Source organism: Dermacentor andersoni, chromosome 8 (assembly GCF_023375885.2).
Source record: "Dermacentor andersoni chromosome 8, qqDerAnde1_hic_scaffold, whole genome shotgun sequence".
NCBI lineage: Eukaryota > Metazoa > Arthropoda > Arachnida > Ixodida > Ixodidae > Dermacentor > Dermacentor andersoni.
This window is the reverse complement of record NC_092821.1, coordinates 79,101,548-79,116,867: the sequence shown is the minus strand read 5'-3', so window position 1 is coordinate 79,116,867 and position 15,320 is coordinate 79,101,548. Positions and strand designations below refer to the sequence as shown.

The 15,320-nt window shown below is 43.0% G+C and overlaps 1 long non-coding RNA gene across 1 annotated transcript; it reads right to left on the bottom strand.

The window, feature by feature from the left end:
* Window positions 1–2,953: 2,953 nt before the first annotated feature.
* Window positions 2,954–14,519, bottom strand: LOC129386743 (uncharacterized). Its single transcript, XR_008614053.1, has 4 exons — window positions 14,464–14,519; window positions 13,007–13,154; window positions 7,919–8,030; window positions 2,954–3,403 (listed from the first exon to the last, which is right to left on the bottom strand). It is a non-coding gene; the product is annotated as an uncharacterized lncRNA (long non-coding RNA).
* Window positions 14,520–15,320: the final 801 nt, after the last annotated feature.

Below are 15,320 nucleotides of genomic sequence, written 5' to 3'. Positions count from 1 at the left end.
TTGCATACTTGCTCGCTCTACATTTTCACGAAATCGGGTTTTTTAGGTGGATTTTCCCCCTGTGCAAGTAGCGGCATGCGTAGCTAGTGCAGCAACTTAAGAAAATTACCGATAACTTGAGCATTACAGGAGCTGTGTATATTAACTAGGTTTTGCTGTAGCGATAACACTATAATAAGCTGGGACTTGTCGATGAGATTTAATAGGATAGGCGTGCTTATAGGCGTGCCTTCCTTTGAAAATATTTTTTGTTCCATGACTGCTTCAGCTAAACGATGTGCTTTGGGTGACAAGGCCAGGTAAATGCCCTAAAACCGTTCAAAAATATACAGGCAGCAAACTCAAATTTTTCATGATTTCCAAAGCCACTAATGTGTTCTTAAGTACACCTTCGGAAACCGCCAATTTCTAGCAGTCCACAGTTAGATGTATGACGAAACAGCAATGTCATTTTAATTTTAGTCGTAATGATATGAAGAAGTGACTACATATCGTAGTTACATGTGTTTTTCCCTGTACCCTGTAAGGACTATGTGTAATATGTTTGGATTGCTTTCTTTAACATGCTTGCTTGTAAAAAGAATATTTCTGCTCCAAAAGAAATATTGCCTGCTTCAAAAGCTGTCCCAAAATTGAGTGAGCCAGTAAAATCACATCTCGCCCTCACATCTCGCGAATAGAACCGCTCTTCAAGTCATTGCGGCATTAAAAGGCCCAACAATGCTTTGTATTGGGCTTACAGGTTAAGGTTGTGGTATTTTTCCAACGTGAAAACCCGACAAAAACTAACAAGTGTGCCATCACATACGGGAGTGTACTCGCTCATGGACGTGACGCTCTCGCGTTCAAGCCGGGTGAATAGGAGAGTGATTGATTCAGCTGTCAAGGGTCAAACAACTGCTAACATCGTGTATTGGCACGTTCTAACTAATTGTCTCTGTCTCTTCCTTGGAGTTTCACGCTGGTCTATCTAAACAAACAGCAGCGGGAAAGGAGAGATGGCAGAGAGCCGAAGCATTTGCAGACTATGACGGCACTGCGAGGAGGAAACTAAGGAGGATCTGAGGAAGCGCTCACATGTCACGTGACAACGAAAAGGAGAGGCGCGGAGCAGAGGTAGTGAAGACGACGGCCAAAATTCCGCCAGTGAGTTACAGCCCAAGTGGACGATACCCTATGCTCCAAGTTGGCATTAAATATGTTTATTGAGCACTGCCACATAACCAGTAACCTAAGATTGGGCAGCGGCTGGTTCTGAACCCTGCTCCCCCTGCAAAGCAGCCCCGTGAGCAGCGCTATTGATCACGGTACACATATTATACCGATACCACTGTCAAGAACAGATGCCGCTGCAAGTGTTCGCTCTGCCACACGCGAGCTTACGCAGACTCTGTGGAACACCAGTGAATTCACGAACGCACGTCTTGACAGATTGGATCCACGTCTGCAACTCCGTCTTTCGCCAGGATCACCACAAGGGGGAGCAACACATTTGTTTCGCCTGTGGCTCGGCGTGTCATTCACGAACTCCTATTCTTTCCGCATTCGGATGGCCGACAGCCCTACTTGCGACACCTGCAGCTGCGAGGAGACGACCGAGCACCTCCTCTGTGACTGTCCCCGTTACAATGGGTCAAGAGAAATGCTCGTGACCGCGCTCTAAAAACAGGACAATCGCCCCTTTACAGAAGAAAAGGCTCTATGACACTGGTCCAGACGGGTTTCAGCACTGAAGGCCTTAAGGGCTATGCTGGAGTTTTTAAGCAACTGTGAATTGAGCGAACGTTTCTGAATGTACCGCGTAGCATCGCGTGAATGTGTGAATTTTGCTCAGTTTTTTTCCTCTTTCTCATTTTATTCGCTCTACCCCTGTCCCCAGCGCAGGGTAGCTAGCCGGTACAGACACTGGCTAACCTCCCTGTTAATGCTTCTCTTTGATCTCCTTCTCTTTATTGATCCTGGACTTCCTAATCAATCTTCCAAGTTGGTGGCAAAGCGTTTTAAGAGGCACATTGATAGTCAAGAGAGCGCTAGGAAAGTTAGTGAATTAGCCCAAGAATGCTGTTTAATTATAATATTCATATAACCACGTTATGGCTTTAGTAAAGAAAAGAAATTGATCGATATATGACTGCGAGAACATAATGGACGTTCCATATTGTTCAACACAGAGAGAGAGAGAGAGGTGAAGAGGAAAGGCAGGGGGGTTAACCAGATATCAGTCTCCGGTTTGCTACCCTACACTGGCGATAGGAGATAGGGGCTAGAAAGATGACAGAGAAGAAAACGCAAAAAAAAAAACCACACATCAAGACATACAAAAAAGGACGTTCCAGTTAAAGACGTTCACAAGGGCCGGTAGATCGCAAAAAGCGCAATGTGCTTGTACGGCGTTCTTCTGTGACGTTAGGTCCCTTTGATGGTGTAGCATTATTTTTTCTGATAGAGGTTCGTCGTCCAGTTGGTCAAGTTCCTGGCGAAGGCTCTGTGGACTATACTGCGGGCAAGCACACAAGATATGGTCAACCGATTCTTCATGGCCGCAGTGGTCTCAGGTTGAGGTGTCAGTCATTCCTATGCAGAACGCATAGGCTTTGGTAAAGGCAACGCCCAACCACAGTCGGTGCAAAAGCGTGGTGTCTCCACGGCGAAGCTGTGATGGTGGTCGAAAACTTAATGTAGGATCAAGGGAGTACAGTCCAGAATTTCTTAAAAGGCGGTCATTCCATTGGGACACGGTGTACTGCCGAGCAAGCAGGCGGAGTTTCCGCGCTGCGCCTGTTCAATACAGTGGATATGGTATGTGGTGCTCCTCAGTATGGGCTCAAATTATCAGAAACAGCGTGATATAAGCACCTGCAATGAATCTATCGCGTCGAAATACAAGGTTATATTTATTGAGAAAACATTATCTTATTTCGCCATACAGTGCATGACAGAAGACGCACGTATCTCCGTTTGTGTAAACCATTTTGTTTCTTTTATTAAGACAAGATCGAAATGAGCGCATGCAGCATTATAAAGGCAGTTCCTTGGTCCCCTTACATATAATCAAAGATCACATGAAGATATTTCCCAGAGGATAAAGAGGAAAAGCAGTGGGTTAAGCAGACGCAAGCATCCGGTTTAGTGCTATGCGTGTTATAGTTAGGAATTTCGGGGCTGGGCTGGATACGGTTGCATGGGCGGGTACCCGGGAAAGGGCGGGTTGTCGGGATAGGACGGGTCCTCGGGCCAAATCGGAATCTCGGGCCCAGGCGGGCGAGTGGGCGGAGTCGGGCGAACGGGCGCAGGTTGGGGCAGACTCGAGTTCCGGCATCTTGCACAGCAATATGGCCATGTTAGTGAATTTGGCGCTGCATTCAAGGATTCCACAGCACAAATGTTTCCGCTTGGCGCGCACCTGCATGTGAAAATTCAGTAAGATTTGAGCACTACGAGTACAACAAAGAGCTATATCGCATAGCTTGGAGACTGAAAAGATGGATAAAATGAAGATACTTAACAGTCCACTGTAAGTGATAAAAAATTTCAGGGAAATTGCGCGTCTTACATTGACTATTCCTAACAATCCTATTTGTTGCTTATATTTCATATAATCCCCCAATGATACAAATGAATAATCGCACAAGCACTAGGTATATACAGAAATGTTTCAAGGTAAGTATGCTCGTGACACTCCCTATCCCAGTTGCGTATAAGTATCACGGCTCGTTTAAGTTTGCTGAGTTTGAATTGTATTTTAACACTATTTTCCTTAGTGAAAGTGTCTTTTTTTTCCTCTTTTCATGTACCACCCTTGCTGTCGATGCCAAATTACTGCTGAAAGTAGCGTAAATAAATAAATGATAAATAAATACATATATAAATAATAGCCATTGATATGTTGCGCCTCCCTATTTACTCATATAATCTTTGATGTGAAGCAATTACGACATAAAGAAGGCATCTGCTGCAGACGAAAATATACATAAAAAAACATTAACACTAAGATAACTTCAGGTATTCCATTACTTTTCTGAACTAACTTCCTGTAAAAATACTGCACCAAGTGTACTTTTTGCAAAAAATTCTTGTAATCTCAGGAAACCTCCGTCCTTGTCCCGTAAGCCATCTAAGAACCTTCCAGACAAAGCTCAGTGGCCCCAGTAACACAAAGCGGAACGCATTTTTTCAAGCAGCCAGTAATACGCCATACACCAGCTGTTTCACGTCTAAGCAGGACACGGGGGCCGCGACCCATTAGGTTTGGTCGCATTTATAAACGAGTGAATGGACGATGCACCTGGCACGATGAATTTATGTCCTCGCGTATAGCTAATTTAGTAAAACAATATGGAAGGAACGACGCACACTGCTGCTGCAACTTCTCCAGCAACACAATGTTCTCCTGTCGTAGGTGAAAAATGCGTAGAGTAGATTAGGACGTTTGGTAGGTTTCATTCTATAGCTGCGCGATAGAATGAGAGAACGAGAAAGAACTTTATTGGGGTTAAAATAGGTTGTGGGGGAAGGAGGGTGGGTCCTCAGTCCAGAACTCCAGTGGCCACCGTCACTGGCTAAATTGAGTCTCTAACTTAGTCCAGGTATGGATGGCTTCCCAAGGCTCGAAATATAATGTTAACACCTTTGCTCTGCTTCCTCGAAGCTACATTATCTCCTTCTTGTGCAATGTTGCTGATATAAAAAACAGTCGCATGCGTCTTTCATTCGCAGCACCCATTGTGCAAGAGATGGTGTGGAGTAGTAACTTTCGCAAGATACAAGCGATCACTCTGCTTGATCAAGTGCACAAATAGTCGAACCTTCTCACGGAAGCCTTCATTGTGTAAAGGAACACGTTGTGGAATTGAAAGGTAAGCCATCTATTATTTGTCTTGTCACCGTTAGACGAAGGCTTGTTCTCTTTTTATAAAATATTTCATTTACCTCGGCAAGCGAAATCCATCTAAAAACACATACAAGCCCCTAATAGAGTTACCCTATGCGTGCACGAGCATCCCTTCGTTTGCTGCGAAAGTTTTACTGGTATTAATAAAGAATAGGTCAACAGTGTTTGTAGAGACGGCGACGACAAAACAACCTCAAGCCACTTGTTAGCTGTCGGGGAAGTGACGCGTTATGCGCCTATAAGCACACTGCATTGACACTAAATTTCACTTTCATCTGCGCAACGTTTTCGCGGAGGTATGAATTTTATTCCTCGCCGCAGAAAATTGCAGCGGACGAGTTTCCTTAAGTTTTTTACCTTGTATCGTCTTAGCCTTCACTCCATATTACCGTCGATGTTGGGCGTGAGATTGGTTCTGCCGGAATTTATTTTCTTAAAGTGGTTCGCGACTTGAGTCTGTCTAGCCTACATACTAAGTCTGTCCACGCTACATCTTACATATTGAGGTGCGTATTCATTATCACAAGATCAAGTCAATCTTTTGCAGCACAAGTGCCCTGTATGTATTTTTTTCCACATATAAATAACGACGGAAAGCCTCTTCCCGACTCGCATGTAAGCATTCCTGATACCAACATCGTTAGATCCAGCCGAACAACTAATTTTCAAGGTTTAACGCCACCGTGTCTCAAACCTGCGTTTTCGTGCCATGTTTTGTTTTGTTTCTGTCGTTCGTTTTATGCATTCTAAAAATCTGATATATTTCTAGTAGTATTATGATGTGGGGCATTAATGTTGGTGTTATACTTGTGATTATTTTTGTACCGCGCTCATCTGTAACGTCTGCTTCCGGCATTGGGGTTATTGGAAGTAAGTCATTTTCATAAACCCCTAGTTATCACGCGGATCTAGACGAACATTCTTGTGGCTGAATAGAAGGTGCACTTTAGAAGGTGCATAGAAGCACGGCTGACATTCCCTCCCATCACTTGAATCTCGCGGAAATCTGCCAAGAGATTTCTTCAAATTATCCCAATGATGACAGTAACCTTGTCGTCTTTTTTTCTGGCGTAGCACAAGGCTAGATTTCTAAGAAAAATAGAAACGAAAAACAGAATCGCTGTAAACAGTTTTACTGCCAGCAGTTCTTGAAGCTGTAGATCAAACAGTAAATTTAGGAACGTTTCTTTTATTTCAGGGTGACTGAAGGACCGCTGACATTGACGTCGCTCATTCACTGACTTGCAGTGCTATTTCTCACGAAGGGAAACAACTTTGCTTTTTACTTAGAATTGCACCAACATTATATTGCAGGCAATGATTGAACGCATCGCAGTAGCTTGGTTGTCTGACACTTAGGTATGCCTTAAAATGATGTATGCCCTTTAAGAGTTTCAGTAACAGACATACCAGTTTCCTTTTCACTGGTTATAGAAACCTGTAGAAGACCATTTCGCAGTACTGTCTGAAAATATCTCAGTAATTTTAAGCTACGCAGGTTCCAGAGCTCTCAATAGTTTCGCGTTTTCTATAAATTACAATTCGTTGTTTGCGGCGAACACCTGGCGGCGCCTGCTCAATCGAATTCGGAATTCTGCCGAAGACGGTTCCAGAACGGCCGCGGTTTTCGCACCTTCAGTCTCATTTCTTTATTTTGCTCTCCATTCGCTTGTGCTTTGTATATTGCTGTGGAGCGACTACAAGAACAAGTAATAGGTTTGGACGGTGGCCACTTTTTGTTTGTGCTTACGCTGTATTTTCACCATGAAATTTGAACCTGCTTACCCAAACATAAACATAGTGTGTTTTGGCGTAATAGCGACTATGGGTTTTCGCACAGTGAAGGCGCCATTTTTGTTTAGCTTTCTTGACATATAGCGCTCTCGTGCGTTCACACGTGCATAGATACCTTTATTTGTTTTTGGTAAGCGTCTCCGTCAATTGCCTTCAAATCATATCACTAATACCAGCAACTGAAGTCGCACTGTAAGGTATCAGATAAAGCAAGGTAAACTGAATTTGTCGTGTTTACCTGAGAATATTGTGATCAAATAGATTATTTAGGTCTGTCATGTTTACGTAAGTACCTAAGATACCTTTAGAGAATAGCAACATATCCAGGAACGGTGGTTTTCAGCTCGCACGTAAAATACGTAGACAAGGTTGAACTAAACTATCTCCGTGCTCTTCCGCTAGGGCACAACCTACTGTACCACGTAGTCAGAAAACCCTTGCTTTGCTATCCAGAGAAATGGGCTAAATTATGTGAAAAGTCTTTTTTTATTTGATAGTCTAAATATTGTGCGCAATAAATAACTGCATGTAACTGCTTTAAACCCTTAAGTTTGAAGCCTTGTACTTGGAGCTCAAACTTACAAATTGAAGTTGGCTTCCGGCTTCATACTCTTTCCGTTCTTTATTAGAAATTGATGTATCTGAGAACGACCGAGCACACGACCTGCTCTCATCACCATCAGTGCAAAACTGACATTTTCTTGTAAACCCTGATGAAGGTCGGTCCGCCGGTCGAAATTCTTGAAATTAAGTAGTTGGTCTGTTTACCTGGAAGCATCCTTCAAATGTTATATATATATATATATATATATATATATATATATATATATATATATATATATATATATATATATATATATATATATATACATACACACGTGTGTGTGTGTGTGTCTTTGTGTGTGCGCACTAACAGGAACTTGAGAAAACAGTTTTCTTGTTTTAACGATAACAGCGGAGACGTAAACCTCAAAAAAACGTCTTCATTGATAAGCCTGCTTTAAATGCATGAATCTTCACACAATACCAGAAATTAATCGCCTCTAAGAGTACTTTCCCATGCTGCAAAGACAGGAACACATTCTGAAAACATTCAATTCTGACGTTGCCAAAATTTGAGATGCTCTCTGTACGCCTGAAGTATTTTTTGGTATCAGAAAGGAATTTCAACTGGCGAAGAGAAAGTAATTCTTGAGCTGGAATAAATACGTGTAAAAATCGCATAATATTTACCCTTCGACTGTAAGTCTCCGTCCGTTGCTGCTGCATTCAACATTAACGCAAGGGTTTTCGAAAGACTTGCTTTGTCCTGGTTTAATCGTTGTTCCGTAGGCCACACATCCATCTGTTCGTAATAAAACAAAAATTAGTCGTGTATTTAGAGGTCCAAAAGAACTAATGTGCAAATATTGTGGCAGAGCACATTTCAGCGCTACTCATGACGCATATCTAAATAAATCTGTACATGCAGTTACCCTAAGTGGGAACAACAGCAATTTTAATAGGAACGCCAATGACTATTTTTTTATAATGCTTAGGCAACGACGCTATCTATGAGCTGGCGTCAAGCTGGCCTCAGCAAAAGCTCCATTTCGGATGTCCCGCACACTACGCGGGGAAATTTCTGCTGGTTGTCTCCGTGGGCTCACGCGGTTTCTTTAACTCGACTAGGCACCTTTGGCATTATAAACTGACCCTTGAGACTTGGTGAAGTTATTTATGTCGACATGACAGGTAGTCTATGCTTGCGTTTATGCGGACGTAGTAGCATCGTGCGACTTGTGTGGGTGGGTGTTCGAGTTACGGTTTCATGAATGTGGTCCGACCGCAACGCGGTCGCTATGATTTCTTGCAGTGCTTTACCAGCAGTGAGCAGTTAAGAAACATACTGGGTGATAGTAACATCGTTGCTACCATTCTGCTACGGTTTAAGTGGTGCAGCTTGCGTTTACAAATATTCAATCAATGAACTCTGGAGTTTTATGTGCCAGAACCACGATTTGGTTATGAGGCAGGCCTACGAATTATTTCTTACCACCTGGCAATATTTAACGTGCCGCCTTTGATAAGCCTTCAACCGCCGGGGTTGCTTAGTGGCTATGTGTTGGGCTGCTAAGCACGAGGTCGCGCGATCGAATACCTGCCACGGTGGCCGTATTATGATGGGGCCGAAATGCGAGAACACCCGTGTACTTAGAGTTAGGGGCACATTAAACAACCCGAGGTGGTCCAAATTTCCGGAGTCCCTCACAACGGCATGCCTCATAATCAGATCGTGGTTTTATCAGGTAAGACCTCGTAACTTTTTTCGATAAATCTTGACATATTTATCTATAGATACATTGCGCTACTAGCTCGTTTTGTGAACGTTGTTTCCGTCCAATAAAGTAGTGTCACGCAGCCGTGACGGTGAATAACACAGCGGCAAATCTGCGAATGAAGAAGCTAGCTTTTATTGGGCGAGCTTGTGCCCACAAAAGCAAGTTACACTCATAGCGCAGCGATAACGACGAAAACGGTTGGCGATCGTCGAAATCTCATCAGTGGGTCAAGCGCGTCGGATTTTATACGCGAGTCGTCGAAAGTTCCAGAGAAATCGCTGGTGCCCGCGTGTCTTCCAGAAAGTACTACGCAGTTCGCGTCGCGCATACATGCATCATATAGCGGATCGAACCATGAATATCGTTCCAGAAACTTGCGATACATGCTGTCGCGTCCTGCGCTGAGCGATAATATTTGTTAGGCGGTGAAGCGTGGTCACTCGATCAAAAATAAACAAGTACACGTCTCAATAGTATTGCTTAGTAATGACAGCATATTGTACGGTGTCAGTCTCAGTTTTCGAGAGGTCGAACAGGCGGCTGCGGAATTACACACGCGTCCGAAGCAGCGCTAGTTTCTGATTAGAGATATGTTTGTTCTATAGTGCATGGGCCGAGCATTCGCCGTGACCATGCTTGTTCTTCTTGCGGCCTTATCCCGTATTTTCTTTCTGTTTCTACGGCAGATGGCGGTCATAGTGCCGTACTGACCACCATAGACAAGCGCAATTCAAGATTTACAAGCCGCAAAAAAGCTTAAACCGGGCTCTTTTTTTTTTCTTTTCTTGCTGCGTTTTCTTTTTTTGGCACGTTCTCTACGACGCACTAACTTGTATTGCGAAAATTGCGTCCTTCCGGATAGCTTTCGCGTCTTCTTATGCAAGCTGTTTTGAATAATAATATAATTACAAATTATGCGGTTTTACGTGCCAAAACAACGATCTCATTATTAGGCACACCGTAATGGCGGACTCTAGAAGTTTGGAGCACCTGAGGTTCTTTAACGTGCCCCTAAATAAAAGTACACTGGTGTTTTTGCATTTTGCCCCCATCGAAATGCGACCACTGTGACCGGGATTTGATCCCGCTACCTCTTGTTTAGCAGCGCAACACCATAGCCACAAAGCAATCACGGCGGGTTGCTTTGAATATAACGGCTCTACATAGCAAAGAGGCAAATGTCAAAGCACTAAGCTTATATGTCACACAGTGCTTTACAAACCGCAATCATCGTTGTGTTGAGCTACCCCATCGGCCATACACGTGATATTTATGTAGAGATAGCACATTAGAGTTGAAATGTTTCAGGACAATGCCGGTGCATGCTTAATGACAACCTTCCTTTACGACCAAGGATTGCATATTTCGAAGCCGCATTGATTTGGCCGTGCGGGAGAAGACCAAGCAATTCGATAGTAAGAATATTTGCGATGTCCCGCTGGCAACTAATACCCACCGCTGCACTTCGCGCAGTGTAAGCCGATACCGCCAAACTATTTGACACCTTGCCGTGTGATGCACGTAGCATGTTTTGCGCTGCAGGAGAAATTTCCGCACTTCAGCACCCAGAGGTTATGCAGTGGTTCCTTGACGGCACTGCATGAACTGACAGGACGTAGCTTTTTTTTTTTTTTCGCAGAACACACGAAAACCTATCCAGATCGTTCCACAGCACACGATAGCAACACATTCAATCAGGACCATGCCGCCTCGCACAAGCCCGATATTTGCTTTTTGCCGATAAAAAGGTCGGCATTAGCTAGGCAGGTGCTGCTTTCGGAGGTGGCTTATCCCCTTTTGCAATACTCAGTTTTCGTATATTAACACAGTTAGCAAATACGAGGGGCAAACTGGTTAGTTACTTTTCTGGAATTTGCGAATGCGTTATTACATCACAAAATTGAAGATTGTTTCTGACGAGAATTTCTTGTTTATTGTAAAAGGAGAAAGTTCCCCCAATAAGCTAATTATTTCATGAATATTACGAGGCTGCAGCCCCCACTTCTTAAGCGCATCGCTACCGAAACACTTCATTGACCATTCAGCACTCGATGCGTTAACTTCGCACTCCGAGGCGGTTGCCTTTAAAAAAATTCGTCAAGTCACGTAGCTAATTCCTTCCAATTCTAAAATGATATTACCGAAAACGTTGACGGTGCTATCGATCTCTTCGCGGACGCGGTATTATATATTAATAAATTCATAGCTTCACCGGCCACATTAAAGTCAACACATGCCTTGATAAGTTGGCGGACCGGTGGGCTAAATTAAAAAAAAACGATTGATGTGAAAAATTCCGTGGCCACTGCAGTGACACCTCTACATAACCCGTGCAATTTACTAGCGCTAATGATGGTATACCGCTAGCATGGTAAGTCTTTAGGCGTTACATTCACTTGTCACTTCAAGTAGGACACGCGTTGCCAACATTACAACAGCCGCAATACGTAAGCTGTTCTATGTCAAAAGATGTTTAAGAATGGCACCTGTATCGTCAAAGCCACTAGCTGACACTACCTTCGTAAGACAAGTGTTTAACGCGCTAACGCGACTGGTTCCCTCATTGAGTAACTAGTATAAGAAAATTGGGCTCAGCGCAACCCCGTGCCATAAGACTTGTTTACAAGTATAAAAGCACGGACACTGCCACTAACCTCCCGGCTTCTGTCATTAGGACACTATCCAATAGGGAAAACCAGGCACGTCTCAAATTTTTGTACCAACTGCTCCATGACAGCTACTAGACAGATGTCTCCAAGTATGTAGCATTTCCACAGTCGCACCCGACTCGTCATAATCATAAATGCCAATTAACAGAATACTTTTTCAACAACGACATCGTTCGGTAATTCTATTTTGTACTTAGGACCCGCAAATGGGATTGGTTAAATCAAGGTGTTGCGGACTCCGAAACATTGTCCAGTTTCAGTGCAAAATGTGAAAATTCACTTAACTTGCACACCACCATTGCCGCACACCATCTCTCACCTGAACGCTAGTTCTGGATATTTGCTGGTTGAGGGCGGTCAAATGTGTAGCAGTTGCCTTGGTGAAAGCGAATGCTTATGCTACTGCACCTCACTTCGTTCTTCTACTACCACCTGTTTGCTCCTTTATTTCATTCACCTTTTTTACAGATTCCAATCCTGTGCTTGGTTATGGTGCGCCTTTATAATTTCAATCTTATTTTGTGTTGTTTCCACAATGCGCGTGATCGATACGCCGTTATTTTTCTTGGCTCAGCAACCAGGTTTAAATCTTTCCTCGGTGGTTGTGTTTCATTTAGTCTGCGCAGAACGTACGTATCTTTTCGAAATGATAGTTTTAACTTGTGTGAGATATTTGCTCTAAATGCTCGGTCTAGAGCTAACTTTTTCTCGATTTTTTTTTTCGCTTTTGATCTTTTCTCTTGTATTCACGGCGCACTTGATTGTAAACTGTTAAACTTCATTACAGTATTGATGTAATCTACACGAAAAACTGCTTAGACCACATTTTTGGCTTTAATCCTGCCTGGCGGATGCGCCTCGTTTTTTATTTGTCATTCATTTGTGCGGTCATGTGTGTCAAAATGCCGATTCCTTTTTTTTCTTCAAAACATGCGTTTTCCCTTTGTATTACCCTCCCACAATGCTCTTAACTGAAAGTAAGAGTAATGAAAATACATAAACGGTATATTTCTTGCATTTTGGGCTCACTTGAAACAAGGAAATGTTCGTTTTTATATTGTCTCTTCCGGCGGGAGTTTCTGACTGTTCATTAGGACTACTCCGTGACAATACTTAGGACGTCCATAGGTTATAAATATGTTTTGGATTTCCCAAAGGTGAGGAGACTCCATGCCACATTTAGCAATTTTATTGGTGAGGTTTATTCGTGTGTCTCATGGCGAAAACACATTGACGGACACTGTAGTATATTTCTTAGCACAATTTCTGTGCGTTTCAATAAAAGCTCAATTGCAGCAATAAAGACAATCAATAGGTCTAAGTGCACTTACTGTGGCCGGATCGTATAGGGCATTCAACAGGGCCTGGTTTTGGGCGCTGGACAACTTTCTTGCCTACGACAGTGCTTGCGACAAATAAAATATTCACTGCGAGTAGTAAAACCTTCATGGTAGCTTGCGTGCCGACCGTCTTGTGTACCTGGTAAGAAGTAATCATATAGGTGTCGTATGATAAGGTGTTTCAAGTGAAGAAAAAGGCAAGCGCTGCCATAGCGATTTTTTTTTCAACTAATGCTTTAGGTTTGAGATGCTGCGCAATGAAGTAAAAGCAGTCAAACTGTTAGACGTGATACTACGCTTCATGCGCGTTTAGTTGACGAATATTTCTCACTAACTGCTCTTAAGATATCCGTGATGCTTGGATGTACGAGAATGCAATAACTTAAAGAGGCGTACTTCTTTGCCGCTGAGAGGTACAACGTAACAAATGTTGTTTCATAAAAACGATAGCTGAATGCGTTAGAAGCTTTCTCTTTGGCCCTGAGAGCTTTATGGCAAATATAATGACACCAGCCTGGCGACAGTAAGTTCGCTGGGTTTGGAAGGAAGATATTGCGAATGCTATGCTATTTGTTGAATGTTTGCAAAAGAATCAAACCATGCTGTATCCTCATGCAATGGTATTTTTTTTCCATGTCGCCCTTCTGCTAACAGTTTTTTACCCTTTATAAAATAGTGTGGCGCATTGCAGGTACAGGCACGCAACGTCAGAGTAAAACGGTTGGACACGTCGAATGACCGCAGTCACATCAACAAGCTGGCTTTCTTTGATTGCTGCACTCTGTCTCAAGGAGAAAAAGATTAGTCGGCAGTGATTTTAAGATAAGCTTAGCCGATTGCGTGCATTTCCCCGACGATGGTATAGGTCCACTTGATCTCTATAAAGAATGGTTCAATAGACGGCACAAGCTTAACTTAAAAAAAAAAACGAAAGGTCCTTCCGTGTTGGGCTGCTTTCTCATATCGGAAACAGTAGATCATTCAACATTAATTTTAGCATAGATTAAAGCCCCACAGAGAGAGTTTAAAGTGCGAATTGGCACAGGCTTTGTTCTTTTTTCTTTTCCCAATATACTTTAAGAAAGCGAGCAATGTGACTGCCAGTAACTAGTGACTGGCAGTAACTAGTTTACCACACTAAATCACAGCACCACAGTAACCAGTAAATAGTACCACAGTAAACCAGCAACTAGTTTATCATAGGAGTGACTGCTGTGGTGAACTATTCTAGTGTAAAGACAACAAGGCACGAAAACCCTTCATATGTGACTTTTTAGGAGGTTCTACAAGTTATGCCGATTACATTCACTCTTCAGTGTGGTGGATGGTCTGTGGACACGTATAGTCTCTTCACTTCAACGCATCATTACGCTAATACTAAGAGCATAGCATTGCTAAAGTGAAACTACCGCAATCAAAATATTATGCTCTGAAAAGAAGATACTTACACTTTCAGCAGAGACTCCTCAGCAGAAAGTGTGCAACACTGCTCCTGATAAATTTTGTTGACTCTTTTATACTTGTTCTAGCTCTTTTTGTTGACGCCGCTAAACGGGAGTCATCAATCAGACATGTCAGGACAATAAGCGAATGACAAACATCTGCTCCACCTGTTGAGTTTGCCCCCTTTCTCTCTGTTTGAATACCTGTGGATGCTAGATCCTTACTTGAGATTCAAAGTTCATTTACAGAAAAGGTGAGACATTGACGTGACCAGTGGCATGCTCTGACGTGCTGCTCTACGGCATGGTTGGATGTCCCTTAGAAATAGTATGAACAATGATGGATATGACGAAAACAAGTCCGTATGTACGAGTTCACGGCATTCTACACTTTCTAATGCCATGGGTCTGGTATGTCATCTTGTAAAAGAGACAGCGGCTGTCCTGGCAAACATGGCAGGACTTTTCGCGTGAAGGCAAGAACTGGAAATAAAGTAATCAGATAGTGGACAGCTGTAGACACGAACCTCCAGTGTTCTCTGGCGTGTAAAGTACAAACGATATGACGTGCTCAAGGGTTTTAGGCACCTTACAGTTTGCGAAATCTACAGCTATGTCTATGGATCCTATAAGATGCGCACATCACCTGATTAACACTTCACTAAGACGTTGAGGACACGGAGAAGTACACAGGAAGGGAGAAGGTAAAACCATCAAGCACATGACAAGCAATTGATGACTGCGGTACCAACGTTTAGATTGGGAACTCGCCTGACAAAAGCTACCATTACAAAAGCAAGTCCCTTTTAAAAACAGTGGGCTGCCAAGACCTCTCCTCTTTGATCACATTTGAACACCTTAGG